General features: G+C 40.5%; 1 protein-coding gene across 8 annotated transcripts in view; it reads left to right on the plus strand.

Moving 5' to 3' along the window:
- Positions 1 to 18,836, plus strand: part of Kug (FAT atypical cadherin kugelei) — a 302,654-nt gene that overhangs the window by 26,757 nt on the left and 257,061 nt on the right. The window contains exon 2 of one of the 8 annotated variants that reach the window (XM_083109722.1): positions 9,621 to 9,686. The exons of the other annotated variants lie outside the window; for them this stretch is intronic. The gene's annotated coding sequence lies outside the window, so the exon portion shown is untranslated. The remainder of the gene's footprint in view (positions 1 to 9,620; positions 9,687 to 18,836) is intronic. 8 annotated transcript variants of the gene reach the window in all.

Here is an 18,836-nt window from a genome sequence, read left to right on the forward strand (position 1 = left end):
GTGTTAATTAAACACGAGAAGGGTCGCGTGAATTCGCGCGCAACCGGCGAATTCGCCGCGAATTCCCATGGAAACCTCGCCGCTGGTGGCGTCGATCGGTCGGCATTAACAATGCTCGCTGGCCCCTACGTACATACATATATTGGTTCGCTGCAAACTGTACTCTCCGAATATGGACGCGGGTCGCAGCGGGTGAATAGGCGACGGGCAGATTGATAGCTGCTTGTTTGTCAGTAATGCATCGTGTTACTCAAAATTTACACGGGACGCGATCGGAGCGGCTCGATCACGCGCTGTCCCTCGGTCAGCTGGGGCCAATGACGCGAATCTCCCGTGTCACAGCGACGCTTACAATTTGACGTTCGTGATTTTTTTCGCTCGCGAGTTTGCAAAACACAAAACGACGAATTATCGCTCGGGTCGATTATCGCGACTCGCTCGATATGTAACACGACGCGAAGCGGTTGCTGTTGCTGCTGCTGCTGCTGCTGCAGCGCAAAACCGCGCATCCAGAGCCCGACTTAAAGAGGAAACGTAAATCGCCATTACGTGGCCGGCATGCGATCCGTTCTGCATCCGCGGGGTCGGAGAGAGGAGTCCGGGCTTATACGCGCCCATTATGCGAACGTATCTAACCGTGAGCACGCCCGAGCAAAGTGGATATTCCGTGGTTTATGCGAGCAGGTGGAACGTGCGATCTCTCGCCCGCGCAGTCGCCGCATCACCTTGGACTCTCCTCCTCGGCATCCGTTCGGTAGGTAGATAGCCGGACTAGCCGAGCTACGACACGGCGTGACCCGAGTCGTGTATTACGTATGTGGTGTCGGTGGACGCGGCATTCTGGCATCCTTCTTCGTGCCCAACCCCCGTGTAATGTGTGCGTGCACGTCGAAGAGAGAGATAAAGCGGAGGGAGGAGGGGGAGGGAGGGGCAGGTGGGAAGCCACCGATATAATAGAGTCCGACGTGAACGGATCCCCAGGGGTTCTCTGACCTTCCCCTTCGCGAGGCCACGTGACGCTCTCGGCAACCGTGTTATTCGGCTTGGACTATCGTACACTGGCCGGCCGCATCGTTTTCCTCTCGTACTCTCGACCTCTCGTGTACTCTGCTGTGTATGTCCGAGGGGATTACGGCACGGCCTGCGCACGATTTTGTTGAACAAAACCGGTTGTTTCGTTCTTCATCGTAGGTTACGCTCGGCGTTCGTTAACGTTGCGCAAAAAGGTGTGGCAACGACGACGACGACCGTGCGCGTCCTCTTCGTCTTGTCCGTACATCGCAATTACAGTCGGACGATCACCGCACATTTACATCTCGCGCCGCTATCGCGGCAACTTTGTCCAAACGCAAATTATTCATTGTCGTTGCAGCAGGAAGCGACTCTCGGGCGGAATTCGAAATTACATGTTAAATCAGGAAGAAGCGTTCTGGCAGATAATATGCAAATATGTTTCCTCCGCATGAATACGCCAACAATTTATTGCCAACGATTTTCATCGGATTATGTGTGGCCATCGATCCTACTGTTGCCGCGACCGACGATTATACGCTCTCGCTTGCATTATGCGCGCTCGCTGACATCCGGACAGATTCGTTTATCGATACAATTTGAATAATTATGTTCTCGTTAGTGTCTACGAAGGAACGCGAGAGACCGGGTGACGGGCGACGACTTTTCCTACTGAATTCAATCCGGAACGCCGGCCATTGTTTCCGATATTTACGATCCGTCGTCTAAATCAAACCGCTCGATTGTCCCAGCCCCCGATACGACGTGGCCTTTGCTACGGAGCCCTTCGACGGGGAGACTCGCGCTTAATCAAGTCGCATGTAATGCGCGGGAACACGAGTGGTGCCGCTTTAACTAGGCATGAACCTTGGGCTTACCCTTGAGATTGTAATTCTATCTCGTCACGGATCGCTTGCCCCATATGTCACCTTAGCCCTCTCGTGTCACCATTGTGCCTACTTGCATCACCTTGCCCTCCATCTAACATACGAGATCTTAACAATGCGAGTCGCGGCTCGCGGTGTTCGTGCACAAGGAAAAGCAGTCGATTGATACATGCCGGAGATTGAAAGGAACGAACAATGGGGTCGCGATAAAACGTTTTATACGCGATCGTTGACGTTGATCGGAGAACTCTAATTGCGAAACGCGAAGGGGCATTATCTTTCGATTATTATTAGACAATCGTACCTTCATCGAGGCTCGTCGCGAGTCGTATTTGTTATCCCGAGCGACGAGAGGTACGTTTTCCAGAGCGTCCTTTTAATATCGCGCTCGCAATTGCACGAACAAAGGCGCTTTGCAGGTCCGCGTGGAATGGCACAGGCTCGGGTTGCTCTTCAGTTCCTTGTAACGCGGCTTACCCTGGATGTATGTGTGTGTGCGGGTATAGTCTGCTTATATAGCCTGCCGTTGCCGGTAATTCTGACGGTATCGTGCCGTACCTTCGCATTCGCGATGCGCTATTACGAGGGTTAGACTAATACGGCATTCCAACGATATCTCGATTCTCGGCCGCGAAAGGGCAGAATTGAAAATAGAAATCCCGGAACTCGTGTATAATCACATCGACGCCCATTTCACCGCTGGACAATGTACGATATGTATTGGAAATCGATATACCCTGTGTACATTTTTTACCTCCCTCTTTATAATCGCGAGTCCACGAATGCGGAAACGATGCCGCTCTAATGACAAGTCGCGAGAGACTAAGAACTTAATACGTGTAAATCGAGACTCATTTTATGAGATTAAAAACTCTAAAAATAAATTAAAGAGGAAAATTAATAACGGAGGCTCTGAACATTTGTAAGACTATGCTATCTCCTCTCTTTGTGATCCTACGATTCGCTCCATCGTCGATCGGCACAGCTTCGCTATCCGATCGTGCAGGATCAGGCCGTCACGCTCGACGAAGCGAAGAAATGCACGCGCCCCAATGATTTATTTATCGTCCAACGCGCGACGCTGATGACGCTCGTTCGGGGAATTTTAATTGCTCGGATAAAACCGCCGTAAAGTCTCGCGCATAGAAAGAGAGAGATAGACTCACGCGTAGCGTACGTGAAAAGACAAAGAGTTAATGCACGCGCCCATTCGCTGCACCGCCACGTCGTCGGGCTGCATTCGTCTTCCGGGCTTGTATCTCGGGTGCAGCAACAGCGGAGGCTGTTCTGAAATCATAAAACCTTATTACACGACGGATTCCGTCCCTTTGTCGCGCGAGCACGAGCGCGTCGCGCTTGGGTTAACGAGCTCTATGAGGGTTAATGCGACTCGGCGGACGTTTCGGGAAGAACGGCGGTTTCGCACCCGAGCATTGCGCATTTTTCTCCCCCTCCCACTCCCCCGCGCGGGAGAGCGAGACGCGACGCACGATGCACATGGTGCGCGATGCGAAATTAATGATGCCGCGCAATTGGGCGTGATTAATCGCGGAATTATTATGGTCGCGATAATTAATATCGCGAGCCTCGTATGCGATAATCGATCGTGTCAAGTTACGAAATTGCGACTGAAATGAATAGCGTGCGCTGTGACACGGCAATCGGATTTATTTTACATGAGCGAGGAGGCAAAGAGCTCTGACGCGATAATTCAAACGTACGTGATCGTCCCACATTATGGCGATGCCAATTAAACCGATTCCCAGAATTATGACAGACATTATGACAGTATTACTTTATGTATTCATTTTTTATGAAGAAAGTTATGTTGGAGTATTATTTTATTTCGTTTTTCTTTATGAAAGTTGGTTCATAAAATCGATTAATTATATCAACATAATACAAAGTATCAATTTATATCAATTATTAAGATATTTTTTAGCTCAATAGAAATAGTTATTCTATTTTTATTTTTTATTTATAATTTATTTATGAATATAAATTTTTTAATATAAACTTATAATTCATTTGTTTATAATTAAAATTATATATTTAGTGCATTCCTTCTCTACGCATTTCAAATACATGGAAGGGAAAAATTAGTTTTGCTCAAATGTTTTTCATTGATTTCTGCGTCAATGAGATCACGATATGTTCTCGATGAAATAAATATTGAAATATTTCTGTACCCGCTAACACACATTAATTATGTAACGCGTATCGCCATCACCTAGCCACCTAGAACCACGAGGATCGAGGTAATCGCTTGGCCTTAATCGCACGACCGATCGATCACCGTCGATCGTTCGGTAAGAAGAAGAAATTGCTGAAGAAGAAGAGGAAAAGGCGAGAGGGGAAAGATGGCAACGAACTTTGGCCTGTACAAGAATTGTAGAAACCAGCTTTTGAAGCGCACTAGATGTTGGTAACTTTATGCTTTAGCAAACGGTGCATAGTTGAAATGTAATGCGCTCGAAATCGAATAATCTGCCATTTGTAGATTCGAACAATCAAGAAGACGGCAAATAATTTATACGATAATTTGGATTTGCAGTAGATATTATGGGAAAAATTTGTGATTACACGAAAATATTACTCATAGAGCGATAGTTATATCAAAATACACGCGATACATTTTTCATTGTCAGAACATTCATTGTAAAATTTCACTGTAAAAATCTCACTGTATAATCTGTCAACATATGTCAAGGCGTATTTACATATATTATTTAAAATAATAAAATTTTTTACTGTAAATCCATAAAGTATATATACATTTCTCGTTATTCGCTCCGATTTTTATTAATATTAATCTTTCTCGGAAGAGATGAAGCGCAATTGTGCGTGGGTGCGCGGAATCTCTAGACAGGTGCGGCGCGAAAGACGGAGAATTGGATCTCGCAGCCGATTTCGCACGTTAGCAGCAGAATCTCTAATCATACTAGTCCCTAGTCGTGTGTGACATTATTGTCATGCGCGTTCGAGCGCTTTACACGCCATTTACGGCGAAGCGCAGTCGACCGCCGTCTGGCCGACCGACTGGTCGGTGCGATGCGATGCGATGAAACGATGCGTGCGGCGACGACGCAACGTATGTTGCTCGCAGGCCGTACGTCGATGTCCCTTGACATTGCGCGTCCAACTATAGCTGGCCGCGTGCGTTTCGCTGCTGCCGGCTGTTTCATTCACGCGTGCATGCGTCACTTTACGCGATCTTAGGTGCTCGGTTCGTTGCCCGATTCATCAGCGGTGGATGCGAGACTGCCATCCTATTTATATTCGCCCGCTGCTACGCCATTCATTCGCTAGTTTAGACTACTCGAGCGAGACGATGTTTTCGGTTTCGTTTTTCGCAGTTGAAAGAGATAGAGATCATTTTTGTGCATTTTTTAAATTTAATAAGAAATATTAATTATTAATATATATCATATGAATTATTAATTAATAAATAAATAATAGAGAATATTATAAAAGCATCTCTGTTACCGTGTGCGTTAATTTTGCCATCCTATTTAGGAAATTTAGGATAGAGGAACGTGAGAGTTTGGAGGAAAAGCGATTTGCCGCGAGATCATCTTTCCTTCAATCGCGGTCGTTGGAAAACGACTTACACAGAAGGAAATAATTGCGCATTACCGTTACAGGTAGTATCATTTACCTCGCATAAAATGACGCTCCTACATTACCAGAGAGTCAGGTCATTCCTATTTCTCTCATCTAAAAGTTTCTCAAGAGCCGAAGCCAGCCGTAAACTTCTGTCTTGGAAAGGGTACGTAATCGAGGAACGAAAGAACAAGAATAATCGCGCCTTTCGATCGCGGCGAGCACATGATTTCTTCGCCCAGTGTGAATACTTTAACGTGGGTCTCTTCCACTTAATCGAGAAGAATTTTAATTTTCTACTTGATCTATTTTTTTTAATTCATAATCGAAAGACTTAGGGAATTTCATCAAATTATCATCGCTGATATTAATGTCACGCGCAATTTATTCAATCGTTATATAAAGGAGTACGAAGGAACTTAATACATGTCACTGGCAGAGGCAGCCGATGCAGACACGGTTCTATCTGATATATCTATATCTTTATTTTCAACGGAGTAAATCGTCCTACATAGGTTGCGTATGCCATGGGCAATCGACATTTATAGTGTAAATAGATAGAAGAGGATGAAACGCGAAACCTGCTGTCACGAGGACTGTCAGACGCAGCCTGGCTTTGGCCGTCAGATGCAGTCGGTGCGATTTTGTCGGTTACATTGAGAGAAACAGACTTGCCACGTCAATATTAGTCTGCAGAAAAAAAACAAACCATATCGTTCATCCCGAAGATGAGTTTTCTACATTTCCACGGAAGAGATAAGGTGAAGGGTGGCATAATTCGATGATACAACATGATCTGTGTCAAAACTTTTTTTATTCTCTTTTCCCCCGACAGTAACAAGTTTATGAGAAGCAATCAGGGGGAGATGAGGAAAAAAGTTGGCGTCATTTGAAGAATGAATTTTCCATGTCATTTTGTTGTTATTGAAAGAGTATAAATTCCAGGTAAAATAATCACGAGAAATGAATAAATTTATACGAATGTTAATTTGGATCTTAGACGGCCGGAGATGTATTACATACTATACATAAGTCATTTCGCGTGGACATTTCTCCTCGTAGGTTGATTGGACGTCAATTTTTGGCCGGTTGTATCATGCGCGAACGAATCATCGTCGGCTATTGCCGTCAATCGACCTACTGACTTTTAACAGGATACGCCGGCGCTCCCACTAGATGAAAATTGACGTCATCGCTGATGATTTTCACTACGTGACGGTCGTTTAAAGAGTGTGATGTAACGTAATCGCATGTGAAACGTATACGTGCACCACTTATTCGTCTCGTGTGTCTTTGTCTCTTGCGATCCGCGATTATCCTTCCATTGAAACGTCTCTTCCACAACTTTCCAACTTGCGACGATCGCACTCGTGACACTCGATTGGCGAAGTTTTTCATGAAATATTTCCTTGCGATACAAGGTAATATACGAAAGCCATGCAAATGCAACCGCAAACCACGAGCGTCACCTTCGATCTGTCGTAGAACAAGGAACCGCGCGAAATCAATTTCGTACGCGCGATGTAATAAGCTTTAATCTCAATCTCCGTCGAGAAAGGGAGAGTCTAATATGGTCATGAGCGGTGGGCCGGTCGCGATCGCGACTCGGTCATTAATCTGGCAGGTATCGCTCCTGTGTAGGCCGTATCAGACTTCTCAATATCGATCGCTCTCCTCCACCTTACGTTGCCACCAATTTTCTAACCGCGATTTACGCGATCGCCGCGATGAGCGGAAAATAAATCGACGAATGTAATGTTGAGCGAGAGGGATGCGAGGGATTTTGCGAGGCTCAAGATGAGATCGATTTAATGGAGGGTGAGAAAACATGGTGCATGTATCTGTTTCCCTCTATGACGGAATAATCGCGTGAAAGAAAATATATTCCGCTAGCGGATAATTACTGCGAGAAGGAAAAGAGATATCGTTGAAATTTTTTTCCGAGGCACCGAATAAAATGGTCATTTACGTGCATAACATTTTGCATTAAATAATTGCCCATTTGGAATTTTTTATTTCAATTCTTCTTTAGAAATTGGTGAATTTTATTGGGAATAAATTCCAAAATTTCAGCTCTTTAATTTCATTAGTTTCATCTCTTTAATTTCTTGGTATTATCTTTCTCTTTCTCTCTTTTACGCTTCATTTCTCCCTCGTTCTATCTTGTTTCTGTATATATTACGAAGTAAATCGTTTTGCTTAATCTTCCCTGATACCCGTGACTTCCCGTGAATGGAAGATTGGCGAAATCACCTTTGTTAAGCCAGCAGGACCAAATTAGCAAAATCAAATCAAACCTATCAAATTATTTAGTACCTATTTTGTACTAATTTGTACCACTAATAATAATTTTGTACCCTGTGCAATTTCGAAAAAAATCATGACAGTGCCACCTTAATATTAAGTCAGCAGGATCACAATAAAAAAAAAAGAAAAAGAGAAAATCAAGTACAGAAATATAACGGACTGAATTTGTACTAATTTGTACCATTAATAATAATTTTGTAACCTGTGCAATTTCGAAAAAAACCATAACACTGCCACCTTAATATTAAGCCAGCAGGACCACAATAAAAAAAAAGAAAAAAAGAAAATCAAGTACAGAAATACACTAGACTGAATTTATACTAATTTGTACCATCAAAAAAAAACTTAATATATTCATCCCTTCTGCTTCAAACAATCCCCAATTGAATTTAGCCCTATCAGTCTTAAGAATAAAGTACTCGTTCCCATTAGCAGAATCAATCGCTACTTGTACATTCGACGTAGCATAATTTGTACTATCAAAATATAGTTTTAGATTTTGTACCCTCGCCGATTATTCAAAAATTACCCCTGACCCTCTCATCAGTCTCAACAATAAATATAAAGTTTCAATTTTTATACCGCAGTCTAGTGTATTTCTGTACTTGATTTTCTTTTTTTCTTTTTTTTTTTATTGTGGTCCTGCTGGCTTAATATTAAGGTGGCAGTGTTATGGTTTTTTTTCGAAATTGCACAGGTTACAAAATTATTATTAATGGTACAAATTAGTACAAATTCAGTCCGTTATATTTCTGTACTTGATTTTCTTTTTTTTCTTTTTTTTTTATTGTGGTCCTGGTGGCTTAATATTAAGGTGGCAGTGTCACAGTTTTTTTCAAAATTGCACAAGGTACAAAATTATTATTAGTGGTACAAATTAGTACAAAATAGGTACTAAATAATTTGATAGGTTTGATTTGATTTTGCTTATTTGGTTCTGCTGGCTTAACAGAGGTGGCGAAATCTTGTGTTCTAATATGTACAAAAAGCATGTCAGGTTCGAGGAGGAGAGTTTCCGCGCGTTGTGCACGTTCGTTTAACTTGTGCTTTGAGTTATCGCTAAGCCGTTTCACCGTCACAGCGTTGCATCATCTTTATCGTCATCCGGTAGATTATCACGAGGTGACGGCTCATGGACAATTATGCTTACTTTGCGCATTAATTTAAGCCTGCGTTATCTTTTCTAAGCGGATTATTAAGTTGAACTTTATCGGAAACCTTTTCTAACAGCATATTAAGTGTATGTCGTTATTTAATATTTTTTTTTTCACTTAACAAGATAAGCGTTCAAAGTTTACCGAATATTTTTTCTTATTCCGCATCTCTAAACGATTAATGACATCGTCGCGAGAAAGTTTACGCGACATTAATTTTTACTAGTGCGACGTAAAACTTTAAAACAGTTTACGCTCTTTTAGGGCAAACGCTCGACGGAATTAGCGTTTTATGGAGAAAATTATATTAATATTGGCCCCTAGCATGCTTTTCGCTTTAAGCTTCCCTTTTTTTTCTCTATCTATCTTGGAGGTTCCTTTTTCATCAATCTTCTCTTTTATTAGCACGACAAGATAAATATAACGTATTATGTTTTTGTCCTCGCCTCTCGTACGTTTTGCTTGACTTACCGGAAACTTATCGCGGACGTCGAATAAGATCCTACTTTGACCAGTGTTACGCAATCGACAGACCGGAAAGTGTAATGAGGCATTCGTGATGGCGTTTGCGTGTGTGGCATGTACGATGTTGGAGCGATCACGCGTTCGTTTGGCGCCATGTGTGTAATAATCGATGTGTTATTCTTTTCTGTTACAGGTGAGACTAACAAAAGGCTCATTGATATTATACGTCGCGCTGCCGTAGAAGGTGAACAATGCGCAGGTAATTTCGCAATCGATATCTCACACGATATATCTCGCGATACACCAGAATTCCAAGCCTACATTGTTGCGATAATTAAGAGTTTACGAGCTTGTAAAAATAGTCCTCGTGATGGTGAATCTCTGCTTCGCTAATTCTACACATTAGGGATTTCGTAATCAAGGTGTCATTAATTACGCGAAACTCCCGAAACTTTTACAAACGGCGCTTGTAATCCATCCTTAGGGTGGGGGAGAGAGGCATCACTATTGTGCGACTTTGACGCGCTCCGTCAAGGCAAAGGGGGCTCGTGTAATTTCGAAGTTAAGCGTATTCCGCGATCGTAGGCCACGGCATACTCTCGTTAACGGCAAAATATGTTAATGCGTTCTAATCTACATTTTACGCGAGCGCGCGATTTGCGATTGTAATTCATGGAATATACCTTTGGAGCCTTTGGTTTTCTGTCGCTCGCGCTTCCAGCTCATCTATATTATCTCTCCCCTTTCGCGAGGGACGATAAAATTTTATATTCGATGAATGGAGAATTTAATAAACATGGCGCAACTTGTCTTATTCTTCGTTTATATAATCAAGCTCGGGATTAGTATGCGAGATTTAACGTCCTTCCGACGTAATAGTAGCGCGTGTTTGAATTCTTTGAAGGCTGGCTCGACCCGACCGACCTTCCAGCTGTTGTCTACAAAAACCGACATGGCGCCGACACAATCTCGCGATTCAATAGACCACGAGAATCAGTCACGCTTCTTACATCCGACTATTCTTATTCTCATTTGCGATTCTGCGCGCGACAAACCTCTCGCTCTTCGATGCGCCGGTGACTAAGTATTCGAGGAAAACGTCGAATTTACCGGGGTATCCGATGTTCTGGAATGGATTAAGGCTGCGCGGCAACGACTGGTACAACCACTTCTTACACGTCGTAAGATTGACGCGCACGTGAACGGAATGAGATTTTATTCTCGAAGCCAGCAAATGTGACGTGTAAGGTAAGCTTCTCCCAGACGTGTAAAATTCGCTATTATTTCAATTAAATTATTAATCCCATTGAATGTATATTAAATGCTCGTTAACCCTCGACGCATTATATATCTTCGCTTTTAATTATCGCAGATAATTTCGCTAATTTTCTTTACGTGTGCGATATTCCCATTAAAAACTGCAAAATAATGGATTCCAAATAACGATGATAAAATATATTCTCCGTCGAGTATTTACAAGTTAATGAATCGCTTTATCGCGCTTTCGCCAATTACGTTGGTTTTTTTTTTTATTTATAATCCTAGAAACGGCGGTATCGAGATAACTGTCGTTCCAGGAACGTGTACACATTGGCGTTTTAACGGAAAATCGCACACACGTCGTACAAGTATTCCTAGTCTAAGCATTATAATGTTTAAACAACACGGTCGCATGCGCGTGTTTTTCGTGATTAGATTATTATTTTTTTCCGTCTAACACCATTGATTATGCAGTTTTTTCAATGGGAAACGGCGCTTACATTTTGCGCGTTTATTAAGCCAGTCGCAAACGCAACGTAATTACAATGATCGAGCTGCCTTTCTTTTCTTAGTCGTACGTTTTTATGTCGTAAGTTTTACCGAATGGATAATCGTCCTTGTCGTAATACACGGTTCCGTTGGCATTTATCAAACGTTAACGAAGTAAGTAGAATAAGGAGTCAATACAGAGAGAGTCGCATTAATGTAAAATGTAATAGGAAGTTAATTTTCGCGAGCGGCAAATTGTTAATTATCTAACGCAAGAAATACTAAAATTACATCTTTCATTTAGATACCCGGCAGGTATAATATTTTCCTGATTTGTACTTTCTCCAATTATTTCTTTATGTCGTTTCCCCTTGTTTGCGAGCAACCTGTACGTAAATACATATTGCTATTCTCAGTTTGTTTCTCTTCCGGATTACAACATTTAAAGTCAACACTCTGTCCTTGCGTTAGAGTTTTAGGGATGTTTTCACAAAAGTTGGTAAAAATTGAATTTCCGTCTCGCATTTTCGCTAACGAACTTGTGCAACGATTTAATATAATTGCATATTAAACCATTTATCTCATCGCAACGATACATTGCAGATGTCGCGAATGCATGCTATGTCCTCTTCCTCTTAATAGTCAATACACGCGTACGCAAGGTCGACGTTATTAATGCTTTTATTCATGGGAATTAAAGTTTATGCGAAAGAAAGAGGGAATAAAAGAGAGAGAAAGAAACTGCAAGTATGTCACGTGACATACATAATCATTATCTCGATCTATAACCGATGAACCATCATATTTGCCGTTAACTCGCGCGACAAATGCTCAACTGAGAGAAAACGAGCTCGGAGATGGCACTTTTTATTTTTATCGTCCTTCCGTACGGTCGATTTTGCAGGCTGTAATTTAGAAAATATGTATGTGAAACATTTCATTCGCGTTAAAAGGAGGCCAAGCAAACGATATAATTAGTGCGCCTTTTTTATTGCCTTGGTCGTCATTAATCTTGCAGATCCATGTGTATTGTATTGTCTTTCTATTAATTATACAGATGTTGATGCACATTCGTCTTGATCAACGACGTATTTAGATAGCATAATAATGCCTATTGATCAGCAACAATATCACTATTTTGAACATCTGTATGAAATCCGAATATTTTTAATATCAAAAACAATTTATATTTTAATATGAATATTTTTAATATCAAAAACAATTTATATTTTTTAATAAGAATATTTTTAATATCAAAAACAATTTATATTTTTTAATAAGAATATTTTTAATATCAAAAACAATTTATATTTTAATAGAATTCTTTCGACATCAAGAATAATGAGATATGAAATAGGAAAGGTATAAGAAATATGTACATCTTTTATTCCTTAATTGCGGAAAAAAACTGTATTAGATACATGTACGTAATTAAACATTTTTGCATTCATAATTTCTTATGCAAGTTTTTATGAATTATGTTCTTATTGTTTTCTACAACGATGTGAAATATGATATGGTTGGTCGCACAAAGTTGCATTCCTTATTATTATGTCTCTCCAGACGCGAGCTGGAGCGTCGGGTTTGTGGCAATACTTTTAATGAAAGACATTCAGTATTTTCATCAAATCGCGTGATTTAAAATCGTGAGATATTGGGATTTATTTTTTTCCAAGTGGCTTATTACACATTTAAGTCTATTGTTTTCTGTCTTATTAGTGCGTCAAAAGTTATTTTAATAGCAATGAAAAGCAGGAATAAATCTCCGGTTACGTGGTTGGCCTTAATCAGTTTGCGCTTAACCATCCTGTTGTCCGCGTCGCATCCATATTTATGAGTATAAACCACATTGTGCGGATATGCACGGCACGAGTAAACTACATAACGCGTAAATACATACAATGTATTCACACCTATATCCGAAGGCTACCCTTTGAACTTGCTTCTTTCCTATAACTCGAGAAAATGGAACGTTTATTTCGGTACATCGTATCGATAACGTCGACTAACTTTTCCCAAGTGGAAGTTAAAGGTCGTTAGAGTCGTACATAAGTCATATGCAAAAGAAGATATCTAATAATCTGTTTTTCTGACATTCTCTCAGAGTTATCCAGATAATAATTCTCCGAGTTTGCTTCGAGCCACGCAATTTAAGCGGAATTCTGGATGTTCTAGCTCGTAATTAATGCGAAGAAAAAGTCAATAGCTATTGATCGCGGTACGTGCTCGCTTCCTCGGTTAATTGACAAAAGATTGAAGCCTGCGTAACGAGTTCGCGTGCTTCGATCTGATCTCGTCAAAATGATATGACGCGAACGTACGTAATATCGCATGCATTTTTATGACACCTTTGTCCGTGTGTACACGCATAAAAACATGCTTATATATTTACAATTGTGTGTATAGCGTGAGTCCGCAATAACAAAATTTTTCTACGCAATTTGCGTACACGTAATCAATATTCCAATTTTGACATTTGATGAAAAACTTTTATACACATTGTTTCAATGTCAACAGCAAATGTTTAATTACGTATATATGTCTAATAGAATTTTTCCTGCAAAAAATGTATATATATCTTGTACCGTTGGAAAAACATGAACGTGCAAATTTTATCTAGCCCTTTTAGTAAATATATTTTCGATGCATTCATCACAAATATATTAAATTAATAAAATTCATTTATTAAAATACTGCATCCTTTGTGAATTCATCGATTATATGTCGAAATATATCGATTTATTCGTACTATTAAAAACTGACCAAGTAACTTCAATTTTAAACGAATGAAAAATTAATAGGAATCTAGTTTCTAAATTCAAACTAAGATTATATATCTTGCGGATCTACAAAACATTGATGGAAAATTATGTGAATTATATCCTATATAATGTAGAAAATTATGTTTATCATGTAGTTTTCATTGCAGCTATAATAAGCGATTAATGGTCGTTTCGAGAGAGTTTTTGCTCCCATCTATTAAATTTCTATCACGCGGTCTAATTAACCTGGTTTTCTCCAAGATTATTATTAAAAATTTTGTCGCGATTACTTCTCAAATGGAGTTTCTTATCATAATACATGATGTCGCTTTTAGAAGTTTACATATATGGGTTACTGAATATTTACTTTTTTATATTTGTCAATTCATAGAGAGATATTACAGATATTTATATATAATGCAACAGACTGTTATTCCAATTCAAGATAATCGGGCGTTGTTTAAAGATAAGTAATATCTCAGATACTCAGAACGTATTATAGAATGTTTTTCTCAATGATTTTCTCAATAACGGAAGTTTTCTATTTTTAATTCTACAGAATTTTATCTTAAAACTGAGATTATTTCTTTGATTCGATAAGCGCGATACATTAAGGGATCACACGATTGTTGTAAGAGATACTATAAGAGGCAGATGTGACAATGCTAATAACGATTGTATTTTTTTTCACGAAAATAAGTCTCTTTTGCGCTAAAACCGCAGAGAAGAGAGGACAGGCGGCAAACCATTGACATACTTAACTCAGGGGAATCGTTATCTCGTAATAATGTATAAGAAGTCTTGGCAATACATGAGTTTGTTCGCTCAAATGGATTATCGTTTAATGTTTTTTTTTTTTACTTCATCTCTAAAAAATTTGCGCATAAAATATGTCGCAATGATTCATACAACATGCACATCGTTTCCTCAATGAAATTTGCACACCGACGTTTTACTCGTCTCATTCAATTATTCGCAACTCATGACCGAGAATTCACCGAGAAATTTATTTAATCGATTATGTACCTAAATCTAAATTTTCACGCAACTTATTAGACGCGATTTCGTTGACTGAGAGAAACTTGCGTATCTCTCGAAATATATATTGATTTCGTCTGTGGAACAGGTGCACTTGTAGAGAGGAGAAAGCGCATGTCTGTACGATACTAAGTGTTAACCCCTTGATATTTAGCATGCTCGAGGTCAACCACGTTTATACGAACCGGAAAGATGATTGATTGTTCTAGCGCGCTTTCTTCGTTATCTACAAGAGTTGCATAATACACGTGATCGAGTGTTTCACTTACATAAAAAAATCACAGTTTTTTAAACGTGTCTCTCATACCTATGTATTTCATCTATTGCGCTTTCGACAGTTTGGAGCAATGTACAGCTATATTTGTACATATGTATAACGTAGTTACATAGTGCGAATGAAACGAGAGTAAAACGTTGTTTCGGGACATGAGAATTTTCATCGGTTTAATAGATCGGTTCGGCGAGAAATAAAGCGATTGTTCGACGGCGTGAAAATAAAATACCGTCGTCGCATGCGTTCCACGATCTGCCGGCTGGCCGGATTAAAGTTAAGCAGCGTCAAGCGATAACCGGCGTATCGGTAAACTCCTCTCTCTTTCTCTTATCGTTCCATCGCACGTTTACGGCATTTTCTCCTCGCTCGGAAAAACGCGCTCTCGTGCCGTCGCGATTATAGTCTGCGCGTGTATGCTTTGCGCGCGGACGCGTTACACGCGCATAAAGTCCATTGTGGACGGGAGCAGTTGGCCGTTGCATTGAATTAGCATCGGATTAGCCGAGTTTAGCCCGGCCGTTTCTCTCCGCGAAGGAGACACGGTGCTCCGGTCGCGACACGAACCGTAAATTATGCCGCGCACGTGAAGAGAGAACATTTCAGCTCGACAACGACGGTGGCGAAGACAAAAATCGCCGTCTCGATATTCACGTTGCTTTAATTAACATACGACTCGATCGAAATGGGAGTTGCGTTCCGTGTTTCGTAACGCGGCTCCCTTGTCTCGTCGTTTGACATTTCGATCCGTGCGAACGGCTACCACCAAGATGCGTCAGCTGACTCATACGTCGGTTATTCGTAGAGCGATTAAATGTATACCATCGCGGCGAGGATGACTAAAGGCAGGTGACAGAGAGGTATCCTTCGTCTACTTTGATAGTCATTGAAGAGTAGAACGTAATGTATTCTAATCGACGGTGACCTAGACAGTGTTAACTGTGAGGGACGTGAAACTGTCACTTGTCACACACGTTGACGAATCACAGTGTACTGGTATCCACGTTTTTACACACACATACATACTCGCGTATCGATTGCGTCCATCTGCCTCTCTACCGATTGTGGTTTCAACATTGTTCCCTCCTGATCCCTTCTTTAGATTGCGTGCGGTTTCGCGTTCGTCGCAGCGTCGACCCTCGGGATTTCAATGACGCCCGAGATCGATAATCCCTTTCTCTCCGACGACGAATTCGTCTCATCTTCGGCAACACGGTATAACCAGGTCCAGCGTGTAGAGAGAACGTCTATGCAAAATGCGGTCGTCCGGGTTTGTGTTCGAGGAACAGGTGCGCGCAGTGTATTCAGGCAGTCGATTAGACAGTCGGGTGTCCGACGAGCATGTCGGTCGGTGCAGAGAATTGCAGTGTCGCCGTGTATGTAGCGTAACACCGATAGTACGGTGCCGAGCACGTAGCATGGAACAGAGGCGCGGTATCGGCAATAATCCCCCTCTCTCCTCTTCCCCGCTCTGTCTCGATCGCATACAGGGTGTAGCGGAAATCTTATTTGCGAAAGAGACGTCAATTTTCTAATAAAGAGATCCTCGACAGATGACTTTATTACACGTGATTTCATGGAAATTACTCAATTTGTAAAAATAAAAGATATATGTATATTGAAAAATTAAAATAATTATTCATTCAATATGTTTGCTTCTCGAAGCAATTGATTTCTATTTAAGTTTCCCAATTTTTCTCAATATAAACATTTAATCTAGGATTAATTAATTAAAAATTTCTCTTCGAGGAAATGCACAGATACGCCGTTTCTGCTGCGCCCTGTATATGAGACGCAAACACAAAGAAGTACAAGTCAGGTACAACTAGTTCCTCTGGATCGACCGCACTGGCGCAACCTGGCCAATTGATCAATCAGGCTCTTCGATATGTCGCGGTCCTCGGAGCGTGATTTTCCCGAGAAATCGGGCCGGTTCTCTTGTCCAAACGTCTCGGCGAAAGCGTACGCGACATACCCGGTGGCGGCGTGTAATTTCACAGCAATTACGGCGGCCCGTTCATCGGTATCATTATCGCATACGCTCGCGAGAAATCGCTCGAATCGCCGCGAATTCCCGCGAAACCTGTCCAGGTTTACGTTTACGACTTCGACGATAAGCGGGCAATTGATTCCCTCTTCCCCTCCCTCCCCAGTTCTTTTCTTTTTTTGCGATAGCGATATCGGGGATTATGGATCGGCGCGACGTTGTAGATTGAAATTCCGACATAGTCGTAATGAAGTTAATGATAACGCGTTTATATATATTCATGTTGTGGTTTTCTCGTAAATGTGCGATATACAGGGTGATTCAAAACAACCTGATGTCTTTGAAATATGATATTCTTGAACGAATTCTAAGACTATTTTTCCTCTTGAAAAATTTTGTCCAAAGCTTAATTTTTGAGTTATAATAAAAAATGGTTGGCTACTCACGAGTCCGATACAACGGGCAGGCAGGGACGGCGCAACGCGTCACGAGACAAATGCTGATAATAATAACTAACATAATATAACATAACATAACATAACATTCTTAAACGCAAAATAATAAATAAAGAATAAAATAATTGAGAGAGAGAAAGAGAGAAATGGGGACTTCTAATCGCTATTTATCGTGTAATTTTATGTCTTAATTTGTGCGGAAGTAAATATTTGCAAGTAATAATAAAGATTATTAAAATAGTAATATTTTTATTGTGTAAAGTCAAGTGAAATTTAGAAGCTGTTATTTATAAGATAAACGATCCCCAGAAAAAAATAAAATTCGTCAGTTTTCTTAAAGATAAGAATATTTAATCAAATTGCGATTACTATTTCGTTTTTCATTCGTCCATTTCCAGTTTATTTGTTACTTTATGTAATTTCGCGTTTTATTCTTAAGCGTTACGTTATAACCCTCCTGGACGGTAATAATATTGTTAAATATTGTGTAGAAACTGCAATAATAATTTAATACACTTCAAAGGATCAAATATTGTGCAATAAAATTGACTGTCTGGGGAAACGGGAGAGCATTTGTCTCGTGACGCGTTGCGCCGTCCCTGCCTGCCCATTGTATCGGACTCGTGAGTAGCCAATTATTTTCTATTATAACTCAAAAATTAAGCTTTGGACAAAATTTTTCAAGAGGAAAAATAGTCTTAGAATTCGTTCAAGAATATCATATTTCAAAGAACATCAGGTTGTTTTGAATCATCCTGTATATACATTGCATGACAGTACTTCTCAAATTAGGCCACTCGTCCGCACCCTAAGAACGGTGATTCGTAAACTTTAGCGTAGGTTTATTGACGTTAAACATGATGGATATTGAAATAAAAGTGTTCTCTCTTTTTTAGAGTGGATTAAATTAAATAACAGCATTGTTCATTGTATGATCATCAGAGAAAAATTGCAAAAAAAAAAGAAATATCTCTTAAAAATTCAGTTATGAATAGGGCAAATTCTCTAAGGGAGCATGACAGTACTTCTCAAATTAGGCCACTCGTCCGCACCCTAAGAACGGTGATTCGTAAACTTTAGCATAGGTTTATTGACGTTAAACATGATGGATATTGAAATAAAAGTGTTCTCTCTTTTTTAGAGTGGA

Source organism: Camponotus vicinus, unplaced genomic scaffold (assembly GCF_025532165.1).
Source record: "Camponotus vicinus isolate PSW18456_S1 unplaced genomic scaffold, iyCamVici1.0 SCAF_1, whole genome shotgun sequence".
Lineage (NCBI taxonomy): Eukaryota > Metazoa > Arthropoda > Insecta > Hymenoptera > Formicidae > Camponotus > Camponotus vicinus.